The following is a 21,583-nucleotide window of genomic DNA, read 5'->3' as shown; positions in this document are numbered from 1 at the left end:
ATTCTTGCTTTTCACCTTTGCTAGCTGGCTGATGGGTACATAATAGGGTGGGGGGGCAGTAATTAGAGAGACAGACTGAGCCTGGTAAGGAATATGCACAGAGAAATATCCAGGAGGCACTGTACATGTTTAGTTCCTTAGCTGAGACAGGGGTAATTTGAAACTCCCTTGCCCAATAGCTTTGATGGAATGGGAACATTAAGTCTAGAGCTTCCCAAAAGACAATAGGGAAGGAAGCTGGGGGGAGGAGGGGGGGAAAGGAGATTGAGACTGTTTCACTTCTTCTCCTACCTTTAATCAACAATCAAAAAAAAAAAAGCTCTTTCCAAAAATAGAGTTTAAAACTTGAAAGCTTTGGAATGACAGCATCACAACATCACAGAATTGTGGAATTGAAAAAGACTTCAACTTCGATCTCATCCAATCTATATCCCCCCCAATAATTCTCACTACATCTTGTATGATGAGTGGTAGTCTAGCCTCTGCTTGAAGATTTCCAATGAGGAGGTACCCTCTGCCCCAAGACACAGACACACAGACACAAACATACACACACATACATACAAACATACATACATACACACACATGCATGCACATACACACAAACATACACACATATGCATATACACATGCATGCACATGTGCGCATGCACACATGCACATGCACACACACACACACACACACACCCCTCTCTAGAGGAGTCATTTCCACAGTTCTAATTGGTAAGAAGTTCTTTGGTTGTTTTTTTCCTCCTGACATCAGTTCTAAATGTGTCTCTGTGCAAATTTATTGCTTCCCATTCTGTCCTCTGGGGCCAAATAAAACAAGTTTGAACCATCTTCCATGTGAAAGCCGGGCCATTACTTGAAGATGGTTATCATCACGGACCCTTTGACTCTTCTTTTCTTCAGATCAAACATCCCTAGCTCTTTCGATTGGTGTTCATATTTCGTGGCCTTGAGGCCTTACACCATAGAATCAGAGACCTAAAACTGGAAAGGGTCTCTGAGGCCAGCTAGTCCAATCCCCTGATTTTACAGACAAGGAAACTGAGGCCCAGAAAGTCACATGACTAGTAAGCATCAGAAGTGAGATTATAAAGCCAGGTTCTCTGACCAGGGCTCTGTACCAATCCTCTGAACGTTCTCCAGTTTATCAACAAGCTTCTTAAACTAGTGCCCAGAACTGAACACATGACCCCAGCTGGAGCTTGACTAGGGTAGGGTACAGAGGGACTATCGTCCCCTAATTCCTGGAAGCTCTGCCTCTGTTAATGTAGTCCAAGATCATATTAGGTTTTTCTTGGCCGCCATATTACATTCCTTTTGAGCTTGTAGTCTGCTAAAATCCTCAGATCTTTTTCACCCAAACAGTCATCTAACTGTCTCCCACATCTTCAACTTGTGGAGTTGATTTCTTTGAACCCAACATTGTTATTATTTAGTCATTCAGTCATGTCTGACTCTTCATGACCTCATTTGGGGTTCTCTTGGAGAAGATACTGGAGTGGTTTGCCATTTCCTCCTCCAGCCCATTTCACAGATGAAGAAGCTAAGGCTGTGAAGAGTTAAGTGACTTGCCCAAGGTCACATAGTATCTGAGGCTATATTTGAGCTCAAGTCCTCCTGACTGTAGGACTGGCACTTTATTGACTGCACCACCTAGCTGTCCTAAGCCAAACATAAGACTTTACATTTATGCCTATCGAATTTCATTTTATGAGAAGTAGCCCCTCAGTGGTGGGGAACCTGTGGCCTTGAGCCACACGTGGTCTTCTAGGTCCTTGGGTGTGGCCTTTCCATTGAGTCCAAGTTTTACAGAACAAATCATTTTATTAAGGGGTTTGTTCTATGAAGTTTGGATTCAGTCAAATGGCTGCACTTAAGGATCTACAGGGCCACTTGTGACCTCGAGGCTGCAGGTTCCCCCCTCCCCCGCCTGTCAAGAACTTTTTTGAATCTCAAAAGCCACCTGATGTTTTAGCTATCCCCCTGAGTTCTGAGTTCCCATCAAATTTGGCATGTCACTTATGCCTTTATCTAAGGCAGTGATTTTTTTAACTTTTTTCTCTCAGGGCCCCTTTATACTCAATAATTATTGAGAACCCTAAAGAGATTTTGTTTATATGGAGTATAGCTGTTTATCACATAAATGAAAACTGATGAATTTTTAAAATATATATTCCTTAATTCATTTTAAGTAATAATAAACTATAACATAAACAACATATCTTTTATGAAACAAAAAATCACTCTATTTTCCAAAATAAAAATTGAGTGAGAAGGGTGACATTGTTTTACAAATTTTGGCAAATTTCTTTCATGTGTGGCCTAAGAGAAGACAGATGGATTCTCATATCTGCTTCTGTATTCAATCTCTTGCAATATGTTGCTGTGGTTGAAGTATATACAGAAAATCTGGCCTCACACAGATATGTAGTTAGAAAGGGAGACACATATTAATAGGTCAATATTTCTTTGGTGTTATTTTGTTTGGCATTTTTTAAATTCAACTGTATTTTCTTATTAGTTCTAAATTCTCTTCCTCCCCCCTCCCCCACTCTACACATTGAGGAGGCAAGAAAAGCAAAGCTTCAGGAATATTTTGAAAATAGTTTTGACCTCACAGATCTCTAAAAGGGTCTCAAGGGTCCACAGACCACATTTTGAGAACTGTTGATTTAAGGCATTGCTAAAGCATATGGGGCCAAGCACTGGAAACCTCCTTCCCCAAAGACATAAAGCCACTTTGTCTTTGTATGCAGTGTTCAAGGAGGATTAGCATCTCTGGTGTGAGGGCTTGCCCTTTTTCAGGGCTGCTTGTCCACCTTTGGTGTCCACCTTCACCCAACTCTCACCTATGGCTCCAAGAAGTTGGAGCATGTATAGTGGCCAATACCCTGATAAAACTGTCTCTGCAGATGGGCTAGACCAGGTTGAGGGTAACTGACAGGCCTCAAAGCTGTCAGTGAATTAGGGGAGTGTCTACTTCAAGCATGTGAAGACCTCCCCTGGCAGAATGGGCAGATGAGAACAATTTGTTCCAACAGACATGAAAGTGGCTAAAGCAGGCGCTATGGCAAGCTTAGAGTTGGTCAGACATGGAAGACACCAAGGTGATCCACTACATTCTGGGCCATCACTGGTCATTCTGACTTTTGTCTTGCCACTGGACTCCAATGACTTTGGAAAAGAGAATAAGGAGGGGCAGCTAGGAGGTGCAATGAATAGAGCACTGGCCCTGAAGTCAGGAGGACCCGAGTTCAAATCCGGCTTCAGACCAAACACTTGACACTTACTAGCTGGGTGACCCTGGGCAAGTCACCTAACCTCAATTGCCTAAAAAGAAAGAAAAAGGAGTGGGGCTGGAGATTTTGTGCAACTCTGCCTAACTTAAACCCAATTTATGCACATGTCAATCACCTTGAGACAAATAAGAAAAAACAACAAAGCTATTAATGGCGGTTCTTTGAGTCTAGCCACTCTACTGGGTCCAGTCATCTAACCTGCCTCAGATGATATTTCTTCCATTCAAACTCATTAGCCCATGCTTTTGCATTTTTTCACGTGAAACACTTTTTTTTCAAATATTTTCCCTAAATCTAAGCAAATTACATTTCCCAGGTACACCAGGCCAGTAACCATGTCTCAGTGAAGCCACACTTGATCTTTGGAGTGCCACCTCCTTTTCTAGATGCCTACAAGCCATCCCTCTAGTAACACTAATTTGAGAATTCGGTCATGGGTCAAAGTGACAATATTTGTCCTTTTCCAGTCCAGCAGTACCATCCATCTTCTCTGTGATCTTACAGATATCACCAACACTGGCTCATTAATCACAACCGCCAGTTCTTTCAGTACCTGAAAATCGAGTTCATCTAGGCCAGGTAACTTGAATTCATCACCAGCAGTGCCCTCAGTTATCCTCCTGGGAAGTAAATTCTATGAGGAAACCTGGCACCTGCTCCTGCCAGTGATGCAGCCACAGTTATTAAAGACCCTGAAAGGAAAGTTCTTGTCCCCATAGTCCTTGGCACTTTCAAAGGGTTCAACAGTAGAAATGGGCATGGTTTTATCAATGGAAATGACTTAAAAGAAGAAGTTTTACCCCCTGTTTTGAAGCTACAAGCTAAAGACAATGGTGTCTTTCCATTCAACTTGCAGCTGAAAACTTCCATATGTATTTCCTCCTCCACATTGAAAGCAGGGACTGTATGACTTTTCTATTTGTATCCCCAGTGCTTAGCAGAGTATTTTGCACATAGCATTTAATAAATGCATGCATGCATCCATTCATTCATTCATCAGGGACAACTAAGTACTCCCTTTGTTGTTATTTTCAGTCCTGTCTGACTCTTTGTGATCCGTTTTGGGGATTTTCTTGGCAGAGATACTGGAGTGGTTTCCCATTTCCTTCACCAGCTCATTTTACAGATGAAGAATCTGAGGCAAACAGGGTTGAGTGACTTGCCCAGGGTCACACAGCTAGTAAGTGTCTGAGGCTGAATTTGGACTCTGGTAGAAGAGTCTTCTACCACTCTATCCACTGCAGCAGCATCTAGCTGCCCAGGTACTCCCATATTATTTCTTTAGTGAAATTGGATATTGACTCTCATTCTCTCAGTCCTCATCCTTCTTGACCTCTCTGCAGCATTTGACACTATTGACCATCCCCTCTTCCTACACACTGTCTCCTCCCTTGGTTTTCATGACACTGCTATTTCCTGATTCTCTTCCTGCTTGTGTGCCCATTCCTTCTCAGTCTTCATTAGGGAAATCTTCAATTTTGTCCCACTCCCTATGCGTAAGTATACCTGAAGGTTCTATTCCAAGCCTTCTTTTGTTCTCTCTCACTGCTCCTTCTAGGTGGTCTCATCAGTTTCCATAGGTTCAACTATCACCTCTATGAAAATAACTCCCAGGTCCATCTGGCCAGCCTTAGGTCCTCTCTTGAACTTCAGTTCTATATCACCAATTACCTATTGGACATTTTTAGCTGGATAACCTACACACAACTCAAACTTAACCTGTTCAAAATAGATCTCACTATCTTTTCTCTGAAACCCATTCTTCTACCTACCTTCCTTATTTCTGCTAAAGATACCACCATCTTTCTAGTTACCCAGGTTTTAAATTTGAAGTCATCCTTGAATCTTTACCAGTCCTCACTCCTCCCTCCCAATAAGTTGTGAAGTATCGGTCAATTCTACGTCCACAATATCCCTCACCTCTGTTCCCTTCTCTCTACCCGCACAGAAAACACTCTAGTTTCAGGGCCCTTACCTGGGCTATCAGTCAGCAAGTGTTTACTAAACACTCACAGAGTGTCACTGCTGCAGTCACCTCCTAACTAGACAAACTGATTTTTCTTTTATTTTTCTAATTAACTTTTTTATTTCTTTTTTTGTTTGCTTTTGTTTTTAATATAAATATATTTATTTTTACTTTTCAACATTTACTTCCACAAGATTTTGAGTTTCAAATTTTCACCCCATCTCGTCCCTCCCCCCACCCCAAGATGGTATGCATTCTGAATACTCCTTCCCCTAGTCTGCCCTCTCTTCTATGTCTCCCCCGCTTCTCTTATCCCCTTCCCCTTCTATTTTCCTGCAGGGCAGGATAGACTTCTGTACCCCATTTCCTTTATTTCTTATTTCCCAGTTGCATGTGAAAACATTTTTTTAAACATGTGTTTTTAAAACTTTGGGTTCCAAATTTTCTCCCTTCCTCCCTCCCCACCCACCCTCATTGAAAAGGCAAGCAATTCAATATAGGTTATACATGTGCAGTTATGCAAAACACTTCCAAAGTAGACATGTTGTGAAAAACTAACTCTATTTCCCTTAATCCTATCCTGCCCACCCCATTTATTCTATTCTTTCTTTTGACTCTGTCCCTCCTCAGAAGAATTTGCTTCTGATTATCCCCTTTACCAATCTGCCCTCCTCTCTATCATCCCCCTGCTCTCTTGTCCCCTTCTCCCCCTATTTTCCTGTAGGGTAAGACAGGTTTCCATACCCAATTGAATCTGTATGTTATTCCCTCCTTAAGCCAAATCTGATGAGAATAAGATTCACTCATTCCCTCTCACCTTCCCCAGTTTCCCCTCTCCTTTAAGAGCCTTTTCTTTTCTGTTTTTTTTTTGTGAGATAATTTACCCCATTCTGCCTCTCCCTTTCTTCTTCTCCTAGTATAATCCTCTCTCATCCCTTAATTTTATTCTCCAAATACGACCCCTTAAACTTCAACTCACCTTGTGCCCTCTCTCTAACTATCTTTCTTTCTATCTATCTATCTATCTATCTATCTATCTATCTATCTATACATACATACATACATACATATAATTTTCCCCCTCCAACTACCCTAAAACTGTCAAAGGTCTCATGAGTTATAAATATCATCTTTCCATGCACGAATGTTAACAGTTCAACCTTAATAAGTCTCTTATGATTTCTCTTTCCTGTTTACCTCTTCATGTTTCACTTGAGTCTTGTATCAGAAAGTCAAATTTTCTATTCAGCTCTGGTCTTTTCATCAAGAATGCTTGAGGGGCAACTAGGTGGCACAGTGGATAGAGTATTCAGGAGGACCTGAGTTCAAATCCAGCCTCAGACACATAACACTTACTAGCTGTGTGACCCTGGGCAAGTCACTTAACCCCATTGCCTAGACAAAAAATAAAAAGACTTTAAAAAAAAAAAGAATGCTTGTAAGTTCTCTATTTCACTAAATGACCATTTTTTTCCCTGAAGGATTATACTCAGTTTTGCTGGGTAGGTGATTCTTGGTTGTAATCCTATCTCCTTCGCCCTCCAGAATATCATATTCCAAGCCCTCCAGTCCCTTAATGTAGAAGCTGCTAAATCTTGTGTTATCCTGATTGTGTTTCCACAATACTTGAATTGTTTATTTCTGGCAGCTTGTAATATTTTCTCCTTGACCTGGGAACTCTGGAATTTGGCTACAATATTCCTAGGAGTTTTCCTTTGGGGATCTCTTTCAGGAGGAGATCTGTGGATTCTTTCAATTTCTATTTTGCCCTCTGGTTCTAAAATCTCAGGGCAGTTTTCCTTGATAATTTCTTGAAAGATGATGTCTAGGCTCTTTTTTTGATCATGGCTTTCAGATAGTCCAATAATTTTTAAATTCTCTCTCCTGGATCTATTTTCCAGGTCAGTTGTTTTTCCAATGAGATATTTCACATTGTTTTCTAATTTTTCATTCTTTTGGATTTGTTTTACAGTGTCTTGATTTCTCATAAAGTCACTAGCTTCCAATTGCTCTATTCTAATTTTTAAGGAAGTATTTTCTTCAGTAATCTTTTGGACTTCCTTTTCCATTTGGCCAATTTTTCTTTTTAGGGCATTCTTCTCCTCATTGGCTTTTTGGACCTCTTTTGCCATTTGGGTTAGGCTGTTTTTTAAGGTGTTATATTCTTCAGTATTTTTTGGGGTCTCCTTTAGCAAGCTGTTGACTTTTTCTTCATGATTTTCTTGCATCACTCTCATTTCTCTTCCCAGTTTTTCCTCTACTTCTCTTATTTGCTTCTCAAGATCCCTTTTGAGCTCTTCCATGGCCTGGGACTGATTCATGTTTTTCTTGGAGGCTTTGGATGTCTTTGGAAGACTTTGTTTTCTTCTGGTTGTATATTTTGATCTTCTTTGTCACCAAAGTAAGATAATATAGTCTGACTCTTTTTGTGCTGCTTGCTCATGATCCCGGCCAATTACTTGAGTTTTAAACTCTTTGTTAAGATAAGAGTTTGCTTCCAATGTGGAGAATGTACTGTCCCAAGCTTCAGGGGTTTTGTGCAGCTGTTTTCAGAGATACTTCTAGGGACCTGTAAATTTTCAGTTCTTCCAAGGTGGTATGATAAGGGGAGAGGTGTTTACTCCTTCCCTGGTCTATTAGTGACCACAAGTATTCCTTTCTGTCCTGGAACTGTGAGGAGGGTTTCTTCTCCACAACCACTACAAGCTCCACCAGGCCAGCACTCCTCACCCTGGGACCGCTACCCAGTACTGTGAGCCAGATCCAAACAGGGGCAAAGCAATAGACTCCTGACTCAGCACTGGCAAAGAGATCCCTGCAATCCACCTCTGATCAGCCACTGGATTCCCCCTCAGTCTGTGGGCCAGAAGCTCAGAAGGCATCTGGGGGTGGCGCTCAGTGCTCTTGGGGAATTGGAGCTGACAGCCCACGCTCTTATCTCAGCACCGCAGAAACAGACTTTTCCCACTGACCTTCTCAGTTGTCTCTGGTGTTCATGGGTTGAGGAGTCTGGAAAGCACCATAACTGCCTGAGATTCAGTCCTCTGAGGCCTGCTCCAGGTTCACTGCAGCCTGCGCACCCATGATGCACTGTGTTCCTCTCCCAGCCCGGCATGATATACCTTTCCAATCAACCATCCAGGTTGTCTTGGGCTGGAAATTTGCTTCACTGTCTTTTTTGTGGGTTCTGCTGCTTTAGAATTTGTTTAGAGCCATTTCTTATAGGTATTTGGAGGGGTTTGGGGGAGAGCTCAAGCAAGTCACTGCTTTCACTCTGCCATCTTGGCTCCACCACAAACTGATTTTTCTAAAGCCCAGGTCTGATTGTGTCAATGCCCTCCTCAAAAAGGCTCTCTTTTGCTTCTAGGATGAAGTACAAATTTCTTCATTTGGCCTTTCAACCCTTCACAAGCCATCTCCAGCCTACCTTTCTAGCCCTACTGCACATGATTCTCCCTTAAGTTTTCTAGGTTGTGGCCAAAATGGCCTTCTTACTGTTCCATCTCCCACCTCCATGCCTTTGTACAGGGTGTCCCTCATGCTTAGAAGGTACTCCCTCCTCACCTTCACCATATAGAATCAAGTATCACCTCCTGTAAGCAGCCTATGCTGATTCTCCCAGTCACTACCATTTTGTATTGCAGTCAATTAACAATTATTTCCTAGATGCCCAGTGCCAAGGCACTGTTTGAGGTCTGGGGCTACAGAGACAAAAATGAAATAGACCCTGTCCTGGTGGGGGGAGATGACGTGTGCATCAATACCTAAAGGGAGGTCCCTTTGAGGCAAATTGTAGCCCATCTCTGTTGCCCATCTTGCCAACTCTTTTGATCCAGATCATCCCCTCAGTTTGCTGGGGGCCGGGGTGGGGGTCTACTTCGTGTGCTGAAGGCCTTCCTCACTTTCTTCTGACATATATAAAATAAACTCAAGGAAAATGATTTGGAAGGAGCTGAAAAGGCTTCATGTAGACGGCATAATTAGGATAGAATTTGGAAGGACCCAAAGGATTTGTAAGAGCAGAGGGGATGTAACCACACATTGCATTCACAGCCGATAGCACTACAAAGAGGTGGAGTTGGGGAATGGAGTGGATAGCCACCACCTCTCCTCAAATAGAATGGAAGCTCTTTGGTAGCAGTGACATTTGCATCCCAACTATGAAACACAGCACCTGGCACATAGTAGGTGCTTCATCAATGAGCTATTAATTCATAAATGAATGCTGAACTGTTGTTCTGACCTATCCAATGTAAAAGTCTTTCACGTTAGCAGAAAAAAAGAGATTTCAAATCAGAGTCCAGCAGGTCAACCTTCTCTTTGGGATAATTATCATGGTCCCAACAACGTTGGGCAAGGATCTCCCTTTGAGTCTCCTCTTTCCTCCAACATAGCTGGAAAAAAGTTTCATTTTATAGTCTGTAATATTCCTGGCCAGCCTCTACTCCTTCTGAGCTTTAGTCCACTGGACACTGTTTTTTTTTTTTTTTGGTAAGGCAATTGAGGTTAAGTGACTTGCCCAGAATCACACAGCTAGTGAGTGTTATGTGTCTGAGGTTGGATTTGAACTCAGGTCCTCCTGAGACTCCAGGGCCAGTGCTCTATCCACTGTGCCACCTAGCTGCTCCTCCACTGAACACTCTTAATAGGACCTTCTTTACCATGCCTTAATTTTCAGCATCAATTGTTTAGCCTTTCTTCCATATTCTATTCATATCTTATTAACAATCTAACTTGGTTGGTGAGTTTTCTACAATTCACATTGGGACCTTCAAGTGACTCTGTCCTCATCAGAGTGGGAAGACCTGGGTTTGAATTCTGGTTCTGCCACCAAGCACACCTTGTGACTTTGAACAAGTCTTTTCACCCCTCTGGGCCTCAGTTTCCCCCTCTATAAAATGAAGAGCCTGTGAGTCTATTTGTCCATTCATATCACTGTATAAAGCCAGTTAGGCTCCAGTCCTTGGTGTACCTACAGCAACTTTTCATCAACTTCCCACCTACCCCTACCCCCATCCCTACCACTCTCCTGGCTTGCCTCTGAGACTTCTCACCCAATCACAAAGCTTTGCTTAGGAATTCCTGAGCCTTTGGCAAGTTTGAATTCCTTACCCATCCATTTTCCAGCAAAAACTCACTTCATTACTCGATCCATTCCTCACTCTCTGTACTTCTCCACATTTCCACCTGCAGACTTCTCTTCCTTGAAGATGCTTCTGTCTTCTGTCCCCCTACTCCTACTCTCTCTTTCTCTTTGCATTTTTATATCATTTAACAGTAGTCCCACCCCTACCTCTCCCAACTGAAAAAAGCAGCAAAAAAGGAAATGAAAACCCTCACAAAAATTGTATATTCCAGCAAACCAAAATTCCACTTTGGCTATGCCCAAGAATGTCAGGCTCATTCTGAATTTTAAGACCATCACCTCTCTGGAAGACAGTGGGTCTTCTGGAATTGTGGCTGGTTATTACATTTATCAAAAATCTTTCACTGGATTTATCTAAAATCTTGACCAAAAGTTATCTTTCTTTATAATATTATAAATTTTTTCCCTGGTTTTACTCACTTTACCCTTCATCAGTTCATAAAATTCTTCCCATTTCCTCTGAAACTATTCAGTTCATCATTTCTCATTAAACAATAATCTTTCATTATGTTTACATACCATAATTTGTTCAGCCCTCAATTGATAGGCATCCCCTCAGCTTCCAATTCTTTGCCATTAAAAAAGAACTGCTAGAAATAGCTTTGTAGAAATGTGTCCTTTTCCCTTTTCTTTGATCTCTTTGGGGTTGTAAGGCCTAGTTATAGTAGTTTAGCTGGGCCAAGGGTGGTTTAGCAAAGGCCAGAGTTTAGTGACTTTGGGGGCATATTTCCAAATTGCTTTCCAGAATCACTGGGCAATTCGTAGCTCCACCAATAGTACATTAGTGTACCTGTTTTCTTGTAACTTCTACATTTGTTGTTTTCTCTTTCTGTCCATTTTGCCAGTCTGATAGGTAATAGGTTGCTTTAATGTGCATTTCTCTAATTATTAGAAATTTTTCATATAGCCATTGATAGCTTGTATTTCTTCATCTGAAAACTGCCTGTTCTTCTCAGATGAAGAAATTAAAGCCATGTATAGTAATATGAAAAAATGCTCTCAATCACTATTGATTAGGGAAATGCAAATCAAAACAACTCTGAGGTACCACATCACACCTATCAGATTAGCCACATGACAAAACAGGAAAATGATAAATGTTAGAGAAGATGTGGGAAAATTGGAACACTAATGCATTGTTGGTGGAGTTGTGAAACGATCCTACCATTTTGGAGAGCAATTTGGAAATGTGGCCCCAAAGCTATAAAAATGTGCATACCCTTTGACCCAGCAACATCACTTCTAGGGCTGTATCCCAAAAAGATGATACAAATGGGAAAAGGATCCACATGTACAAAACTATTCATAGCAGCTCTTTTTCTGGTGGCAAAGAATTGGAAATTGAGAGGATGCCCATCAATCGGGGAATGGTTGGACAAGTTGTGGTATATGAATGTAATGGAATACTATTGTGCTATAAAAAATGATGAACAGGTTGACTTCAGAAAAAACCTGGAAAGACTTGTATGGACTGATGCTGAGTGAAGAGAGCAGATCCAAGAGAATGTTATACACAGTAACGGCTATGTTGTTCAATGACTAATATTGATAGATTTAACCCTTCCCAGCAATACAAGGATCTAAGACATCTCCAAAGGCCTCATGATGGAAAATGTTATCCACATCCAAAGAAAGAACTATGGAGTTTGAATGCAGATCGAAGCATACTGTTTGCTATTTTTTTTTCTGTTGTGTTTTGTTTCCTCTTTCTGGTGGTTCCTCCTATTAGTTCTAATTCTTACTTACAACATCACTAATGTGAAAATATGTTTAATAGGGACGTATATGTATAGCCTATATCAGATTGCATGCCATCTTGGGGAGGGAGGCGGGGGGGGGATTTTAAGCTCAAAAGCTTATGGAAATGATTGTTGATAATTCAAAATAAATTAATAAAAAATACATATTAAAAAACTGCCTGTTCATACCATTTGACTATCTATTGGGGAATGGTTCTTAGTCCTATACATTTAGTTCCTTCTGTTTATTTGACATGAGACCTTTTATCTGAGACACTTTCTGCAAAGATTTCCCCACCAGTTACTCATTTTTCTTCTAATTTTAAGGGCATTGGTTTTGTTTGTGCAAACACTTAAAAATATTTAGCAATCAAAATATTGTCCATTTTTCCCATAAACCTCTCTATCCCTTGTTTAGCCATGAATTTTTCCCATTTCCATAGAGTTGCTAGGTAATCTCTTCCTTGCTCCTCTGATTTGTATTATGTCACATATTGTGTTTAAATAGTGTATCCATTTGGAACTTCTTTTGGTATATGGTGTGAGATGTTGGTCAATACCTAATTTCTGCTAGACTGCTTTCCAGTTTCCCCAGAAGTCTTTGTCAAATCATAAGTCCTTAACGCAGTAACAGGGGTCTTTGGACTTGTTGAACACTATATTAACTGTGTTCATTTGCTTCATTATGTTGTGCACTTAAGATGTTTCACTGATCAACCTCTCTCTCTCTCTCTCTCTCTCTCTCTCTCTCTCTCTCTCTCTCTCTCTCTCTTTCTCTCTCTCTCTGCCTCCCAGTGACAAATCATCTAATGAATACTTCTTTGTATTATAGTTTGATATCTCGTCCTGCTAGGCTCCCTCCTTTCCAACTTTTTTTCCCTTGCTTCCCTTAGTTTTTTTTTTTAATTTTTGGTTCCTTAAGATGATTTTCATTATTGTTTTTTCTAGCTCCATAAAATAAACCTTTGGTAATTTAATTTGTCTAATGGAAAATAAATAAATTGTTTTAGGCAATATTGTCATTTTTTATTATATTGGTATGATTTACCCATGAACAATTACTACTTCCCCAGTTACTTAGGTCTGCCAGTGTTTTGTATTTGGATTCATATAGTTCTTGGGTGGATTGTGGCAAATAGACTCCTGAGTATTTTATATACTTTGTAGGCATTTAAAATGAAATTTCTCTTCTTGCTAGATATTGTTGGAAATATACAGGAATCATGATGATTTCTGAGGATTTATTTGATATCCTACAACTTGGCTGAAGATATTAATTGTGTCAATTAATTTTTGGTTGATACTTTAGGATTCCCTAAGTAAGTCATCATATCACCTGCAAAAAGTGATCATTTTGTTTGCTCTTTGCCTGTGCTAATTATTCCCTTGATTTCTCTTTCTTGTTTTATTGCTACAACTAGCATGTCTAGTACTATGTTAAATAGGGGTGATGGGCTCCTTGCTTTACCCAGTCTTATTGGAAAGACCTCTGATTTTTTCTCCATTATGTTTAATGGTTGGTTTTAATTTTAGATAGATATTATTTACTATATTCAGAAAAACACCTGTTCATTTACTCCTATCTTTCTAATGTTTTTAACAGAAACCAGTGTTGAATTTTGTCAAGTCTTTTCAGCATCTATTGTCATAATCATGTAGTTTTTATTATTTATGTTATTAATATTAATATCTTTTCCCATTTCCAGCTCCCTTTCTACGTAGTATTTCCTCCCATTAGAATGTAAGTCCCATGAGAGTAGGGACTGTCTTTTTGTTTGCTTTTGTGTCCCCAGCACTTAGTATAGTGCCTGGAACATAAAAAGCACATACTAAAAATTTTATCTAGTAGTACTCATAGTCAACCCCCCCCCACACACACACACACATGCTCTTTCAGGGGCCTAGCATTGGTCAAATCTACATTTGCTGTGCCCTCTGCAAAGGCCTGCTCTCCCAATTGGGTCTCAAGGGCAACCCATTCACCCACTTGTCACCCCCTTGCCTCCTGCAGTGGAGCCAGGAACCCATCTGTTCCATTAGCCAAGATTGATGGTTTGAGAAGCCTGGCTCCTTTGATCAGACTCTCCTGCATCTGCTCTGTGTGCAGAGGCACACATGGCCATGCCCCAACAGGCTGCTGGATGAAGGCCCTAGGCCTTGGGCCATGTACAGACCAGCATGCCAGCCGTAGTCCTGATAACCTTGGGACTGAAGAAAGAGCCAGTGGATGAAACAAGGAGACCTGACCCTGGAGGATGGCCTATAACCTCTCAGCCAAAACACAGTGGGATTTCCCCATGAACAAGGCTGAGAGCTTGGAAGCTTGTCTCCATTGGCCTTGCTTGCTATTAGATTTTGGTCCTTGTGTGCCTCAGGCTTGAGCTTCTGCTGAACATTCTGTCAAGACGGCAGCATGTAACTTACTTTGCAGCCATCCCACAAGACTGGTAGAGCAACTATTACTATCTCCATTTAACAAATGAAGAAATCAACACTTAAGAGACATTGTCAAATCCCAGAATTCAAGGATATTTCACAAGATGTTCAAGTTCATCTAGTTGCAACCCTTTATTTGTAATGTTCTTCCCACTCTGCTTGGCTGTGATGTGGCTTGGCCTCAGCTTTCTTCTCTGTTAGCTCTTACGGGCTAGGTAATGTCTAAGGCTCTTTCCAGTTCTAACTTCCTATGTGGGAGATGATCTGATATAGGTCTATGTAAGGCTTCTATACAATGGCAGGGCTGAACAGAACCTTCAAGATCATCTCAACTGGGAATTCTGAACCTTTCTGGTGTCAGAGACCCCTCTGACAGTCTGGGAAAGATCATGGACTCTTCTCCAAATGTTTTTAAATCCACAAAATAAAATACAGAGGATTACAAAGGAAACCAGTTATACTGAAATACAGTTATCAAAATGTGAAAAAAAAAAACAAGTTCACAGACCTCAGGTTAAGGACTCCTGATTCTGGTCCAAGCCCCTCATTTTATAAAGGAGGAAACTGAGTCTGAGAGTTGAGTACCTTGTCCAAGATCACACAAGAAATTCTTGGCAAAGCAAGTACTTTTAATCCCAGCCCAGAAGGTGTTCTACTATGCTATGATGGATGCTTAGCAATGACCTCAGTCTGCATCCAAAGTCCCAAGAATACTGAGGAGGGTCTAGGCAACTCTCAGCTGTGCCTGAAACTTTACTGGCACAACTACACCTTTTGGCTCTCAACCTTCTTGGAATTGACCCCAGCCAGTCCCTAGATAATGTGGCTGAGTTGACAAGACCCTACAGCTGATCCAGGTAATATGACCTGAGGGCCAGTTTGTCTCCCTGCCTCCAGGCCCTCCTCTCTCCAATCTATCCTCCACACAGCTGCCAAAATGACATTGGTTAAGCCAGGTTCTGACTAGGTCCATTGCTTGCTCAAGAAGCCTAGGCAGAGGTTCTTAAACCAGAGTCCACAGAGTGAACTTCCTCCCAAAGAGATCCATGGATAGACTTCAGGGGATCCATGAACCTGGACAGGAGAAAATGATGTCTTTATTTTCACTAGCCTCTAATTGAACTTCAGCAATTCCTTCCATTATGAAGATAGACTACAAACATGATTCTGAAAAGAGTCCATTGGTTTCTCCAAGCTACAAAAGGGCTCCAGGACCCCAAAAAAGTCAAGAACCCCTGGTCTAGCAGCTCCCTATTACCTCTAGGAGAAACTCCTCCATTTGGCATTTAAAACTCTTTACAATCTGACTCCAATCCATCTTTCCCAAGCTTATTGTATATCACTCCCCTTCATGAATTCTATGGTTTAGCCACTGGCCTTCTTGCTCTTCTCAAAGATGCAAGCCTTTCTGCCAATTCTGTACCTTTGCACAGGCCTGTCTCTGTACCTATAAGGTACTCCATACCACTTCCAGCCTTTTAGAATCCCTGGCTTCCTAAAACTTCAAAGCCGATCTTTTTATTGTTTTGTTTTGGTTTGGTTTTGCCTTTTTGGTGAGGCAATCAGGGTTAAGTAACTTGCCCAGCTAGTAAGTGTCATGTGTCTGAGGCCAGATTTGAACTCAGGTCCTCCTGACTCCAAGGCTGGAGCTCTATCCACTGCGCCACCTAGCTGCCCCCTCAAAGCCAATCTTGATTGCTACAGTTGCTAATACCCTCCCTGACGACAGTACTTTGTATTTTTTGTATGTATTTTGTATTTACTCATCTGCATGCAATAGAATGTAAGCTCTTAGAGAGCAGGGACTATTTCATTTTTGTCTTTGTACCCTGTTGCCTGACATATAGTCTTTACTTAACAAATGCCTCTTGAATGAATGAGCCAGGAAGCATCAGTAACGTGCAATATGCCACCACTGACAGATGAATTTTCCCTAAGGTGGCATGAAGGAAACAAGGAATTAGAGAGAGTGGGGACTTCTCCATTCTGAGAATACAGCATGAAATGCTGGTAAGTATATAGGAGTAAGACTAAGAAGACTGAGAAGTCCAGGTCCAAAGTCTGCCATGAATTAACCATGTGACCTTGAACAAGTCATGTCCCCTTCTCTGGGCCTTTTTCTTTATGTGTAAAATGAGTAGGACAGCTAAGTGGTGCTGCAGGGGATGGGGCACCAGGCCTAAAATCAAGAAGACCTGAGTTCAAATCTGGCTTCAAACACTTCCTAGCTGTGTGACTATGGGCAAGTCACTTAACCTTGTTGACCTCAGTTTCCTCACCTGTAAAAGGAGAAGGAAATAGCAAACTACTCCAGTATATTTGCCAAGAGAACCCCAAATAGGGTCACAAAGAATCGGACACAACTGAAAAACAAATGAATGACAAGCACAAAATGAGTAGGCTGGAGGGTCTCCAAGGTGTCTTCCAGCTCTAGTATTCTATGTACCACTTCCTCAAGTCTCTTCTAGCTTGGACATTCTGCTTTAAGAACCTTTTTGGTTCTAACAGTCTTTCATTTGCTGGATCCTTCCAGCTCTGCCGTTCTATGGTCCTATTCCATTAAGGCCCCAGTAAGGTAGCAAGCCACTGGGTCTCTCTCACTCCTCAGAGCCATTCCCACAAAAGCAATCTGAGGAGGAGTCTAGATAAGGACTACAGGTCCATACCATGGTTAGGTGATATGGACTCTGCAATATTCTCTTGGCTTCCACTTCTATCTAGAGCTGAACTAATGGAATGACCTGGCCTGTCAGAGCCAACTCCAGCTTAGCATGGCTCCCTATACTTAGAAGGTCCCTGCTTTCAAGGTTATGACCTCAAAAAGCCAGACTGGCTGGTGGGCAAAGTGTTCCACTTGTTAAACTTAACTGGAATCTAACTAATCCTACTGTGTTGTTCTCTATCCAAGGGAACAAAAGGGTTCAGTAGAAGGAGCACTAGATTTCTAGAGAAAGGCCCTAGGTTTGAATTCCAGCCCTGTTACTCCTGGTGTAATTTTGGGCAAGGCCTTTTCTTGGATCTGTGCCTCAGTTTCCTCATTGGTAATGCTATAGGGATGGATTAGAGCAGTGAAGTCAAACTCAAATAGAAACAGGAGCACTAGGGTCCCTGCTGGTGCATATTGATTTAGAAAGTGACCCATGAACATTATTTTTTTTTCATGATCTATGATCTATTTTTATTTTTATTTATTTTGTTAAGTATTTCCCAATTATATTTCAATCTGGTTCCAGCTGCACCACAATGTGGCTTGTAGGCTACTTTTGGATTAGAAGACCTTTAAGGGACATTATAACTCTAATGTTCTATGGGCTATGATACCTCCAGCTCTAACACTCAAGGATTTTGTAATCCATAGCTGGGAGAACCCAGCTCCTTCACACAGACTTTACATGGATGGAACTGTACAAGCCTTCAAACTTGCCTTTCAGCCTCTAAATTCTCCCTTTCCTGAAGCCCTTCCCTCTCCTCCCCCAGCCAAACCATCCGATATGTAATACCAGCCTTGTTACAAGAGGTATTGGATTCGATTGAATTGGATTACAAGAGGTATTAGGGCAATGCCCTGAGAGAAGATAAATTCTCTGAGAGAGAGAGAGAGTAGAGAGGAGAAGAGAGCCCAGGATTGAGTCTTGAAGAATACCCTTAGTTGGAGAACAAGAGGGGAACAGGGCTTTGTTTAAGCAAGAATGACTGATGGATGTTCCAAAGACCATGTCACAGAGGGTGCAGGGGGACCTGCCTAGTCTAGGAGGTTATTGAAATAATTCTGCCCCCAGAAAGGGAGGTCTAGTCAAAGTGGATGATATCGATTATAGAAGACATAGATGAGACTTTTCAAAGGAAAAGTCAATAACACTTGGAATTGATTGGCTATGGAAGATGAAGGAGGGAGACGAGTCACAATGCCATGAAGATTTTAAGCCTGAGGGGAGGAGTGGCACTATGGAAAGGTGTGGGAAGTTGGCTTATGTTAGGGCTGAGCCTACAATATAGCTGTAGTACTGAATGTCCCCTCTCTCCCCTCTGCCCCCCAACATGTCCTTAGATGCCCAACCATCCCCAGTCATGCTGACTTTTGTCTTGCCAATGGACTTCAATGACTCTGGAGGAGAGAGCGAGGCTGATGCCTTTGTGCAACTCTGCCTCACTTAAATCCAATTTGTATTTGAGTTAAGATATCACCCCAGCATGTCTTTGGTCCTCTTCAGAAACAAAGTGTGCACAACTAAACCAACCAAGATCTCCATGGCTAGAGATATTTGAAAAGACTGAAAACCCCATGCATTTACTGCACCTTATGTCATACACTTAGTCTGTAACCTTGGATCCACTCCACTCTCTCTTAGCAAAGTCTGCTCACATGCAAGACCAGATGACTTGTACCTTGAGCTGCTTTAGGTAAGAATGGAATGGGGAGAGGAAGTGGAGAGAAAACTGAGGTTTCCAAGCACAATCTGGGGTTTCTGTCAAGGGTACTCAGAGAATTCAGTTGAGGTGGCTCCCTGCCGCTGTCATCCATACCTCTAACATTTCCTGGAGTAAAGATGTATCCTCCCTCAGTTTCCCAACAATGGTTCTGTCCTAGCAGTATAGGGATATGTGGGCAGAATCAGGAAAAAATGCCATGTTAGTCAGCACATCACTGTCAAAGGGAGTGATTCAAGGAGTATGGGGGACCTCGGAATATGATGAAAGGGGGCTTGTGAAAGCTGGGGCTCCCGAGGTTGCTGTCTCTGCTCCAATTTTTGGTCACCTTGTATTTTGGAGGCCTCTCAAAATGTGGCCAGAATTTGGAATCAAAAGCAGAGAAGGTCATCATAGCAACAGATGCTCTGGTAATGCACAATCCCCAGATGGCATCTTAATAAATACTATTAGATGATAATGCCTTGGTTTATTTAATGTCTTGCTTCAGAGAGCTTTACCCTGTTACATAGCATATCCTTGCAATGCCCAAAAATGTTGGATGACTCGTCCAAGGTTATACAACATGCAGTCACCAGAGGCAGGAGGCAACCCCGAATCCTCTCCCCATTCCCAGTGCCCAAGTCATCAGAACTCACCACTTGTTGCTGTGGCTCATGTGAGTGGATAGCATTGACTGTGGAACATAAGATGTCGGGGCTGGAGGAGACTTTAAAACACAGGAGGTCAGTGAAGGTTAGAAGAGAATTCCCTGTCAGAATTGGGAGAGACCTTAAGTCATAGAAGATCAGAGCTGGTGGGGCACAGAACATAGAATGTCAGAGCTAAAATGGACCTCCCAACATAGAATGTCAGAGTTGGAAAGAGACTTTAGTCCACAGAATGTTCCCACTGTGAGGGACCTGATGACATGGAGTGCCAGAGTTGGAAGGCAATGTAGAATGTCAAGGTTGAATGGGACTTTAGTGGTCATGTAGTCTGACGTATGGGAAAATTGAAACCTAGAAAAATCAAGTGATTTGCCCATGGTTACGGAGCATGTTAGTACCAAGGGCACTACTGGAACCCAGGTCTTCTGATTCCAAGTATTCCTATGTCCAGAGCTCTTTTCACTGCGTGTCTCATTTTTAAAAAGGATTTAATGATTTCCTCTCTTAAGCTTGCCATACCAACCCAACCGAATTTCCCAGCAGCAGTGATCAGCTTCACTTACACTTCTTCAAGTACACAGTCCAGACTTGATCCATTGACTGGTGGATGGAAACGAGGGGAAATGCCCCCTCTCTGCTGATAGGGGGCCTCTCTCAGGAAAGGCAGCCTAGAGTAAAGGGCAGAGGCCTGGACTAGAAGTCGGAAAGGCCAAGCTCCAGCTCCAACTTAGCCACTAATGAGCTGGAGGACCTCAGGGAAGTGACTTCTCCTTTTAGGTCCTTTTCTAGAAACTGAGGGAATTAGAGCATAGAATGTAAAGACTGGAGGGACTTCAGCATCTATTTTAAATTCCAAAGGTCCTTACTGTTTTGCCCATCTATGGCTCAGAAAAGAACACTAGCTCTGGAGTTAGAAGACATGGATTCAGATCCTTGACCTTGGGCAAATCCCTTCCCCTCTCTGGGCCTCAGTTTCCTCCTCTGTAAAATGAGGGGGTTGGATTAGGTGGCTTCTGAGATCTCTTCCTGCTCTAAATCTAGAAAGCCATGCTTCTTTTTCCTGTCTTCGGCCTTTAGGGGTCTTCATCACCCAGGGCTATTCACGTGGCTTAGCCATTCTCTTCTCTCTGCTCCCTCCCACCCCTCTTCATTTCACTTCACTTCTGAGCCCTTTCATTTTTAAGCAGAGAACCTGGCAAAGAATTGCTATAGCAACCAACAGCCTGGCTCTGATTAGCCAGAGTGAGTCATCCTGCAGAGCCGGGGGAGAAGATCTAGGGAGGGAGCAGAGCTAGGGAGGGAGAGAGACAGACCTAAGGAGGGGGGGCAGAGCTAGGAAGGGGAGGCAGAGCTAGTGAGGGGACAGAGCTAGGGAGGGGGCAGAGCCAGGGAGGGAGGCAGAGCTAGGGAGGGGGGGCAGAGCTAGGAAGCGGGGCAGAGCTAGGGAGGGGGGCAGAGCTAGGGAGGGGGCAGAGCTAGGGAAGAGGAGCAGAGCTGGTGAGGGGGCAGAGCTAGAGAGGGGAGCAGAGCTAGGAAAGGGGCAGAGCTAAGGAGGGGAGCAGAGCTAGGGAAGGGGCAGAGCTAGGGAGGAGGCAGAGCTAGGGAGGGGGCACAGCTAGGGAGGGAGCAGAGCTAGGGAGGGGGAGAAGAGTTAGGGAGGGGGCAGAGTTTGGGAGGGGGACTGAGCTAGGAAGAGAGCAAAGCTAGGGAGGCACAGGGCTAGGGAAGGAGCAGAGTAGGAAGGGAGCACATCTAGGGAGGGGGCAGAGCTAGAGAGGGAGTAGAACCAGGGAGGGGGGCAGGGCTAGGGAAAGAGCAAAGCTAGGGAGGGGAGCAGGGCTAGGGAGGGGAGTAGAGCTGGGGGGCAGAGCTAGGGAGGGAGACAGAGAGTTAGGGAAAGGGGCCAAGA

This window comes from Phascolarctos cinereus, unplaced genomic scaffold (assembly GCF_003287225.1).
Source record: "Phascolarctos cinereus isolate Bilbo 61053 unplaced genomic scaffold, phaCin_HiC Scaffold_8;HRSCAF=390, whole genome shotgun sequence".
NCBI classification, from domain to species: domain Eukaryota; kingdom Metazoa; phylum Chordata; class Mammalia; order Diprotodontia; family Phascolarctidae; genus Phascolarctos; species Phascolarctos cinereus.
Note: the sequence above shows the minus strand (reverse complement) of the source record.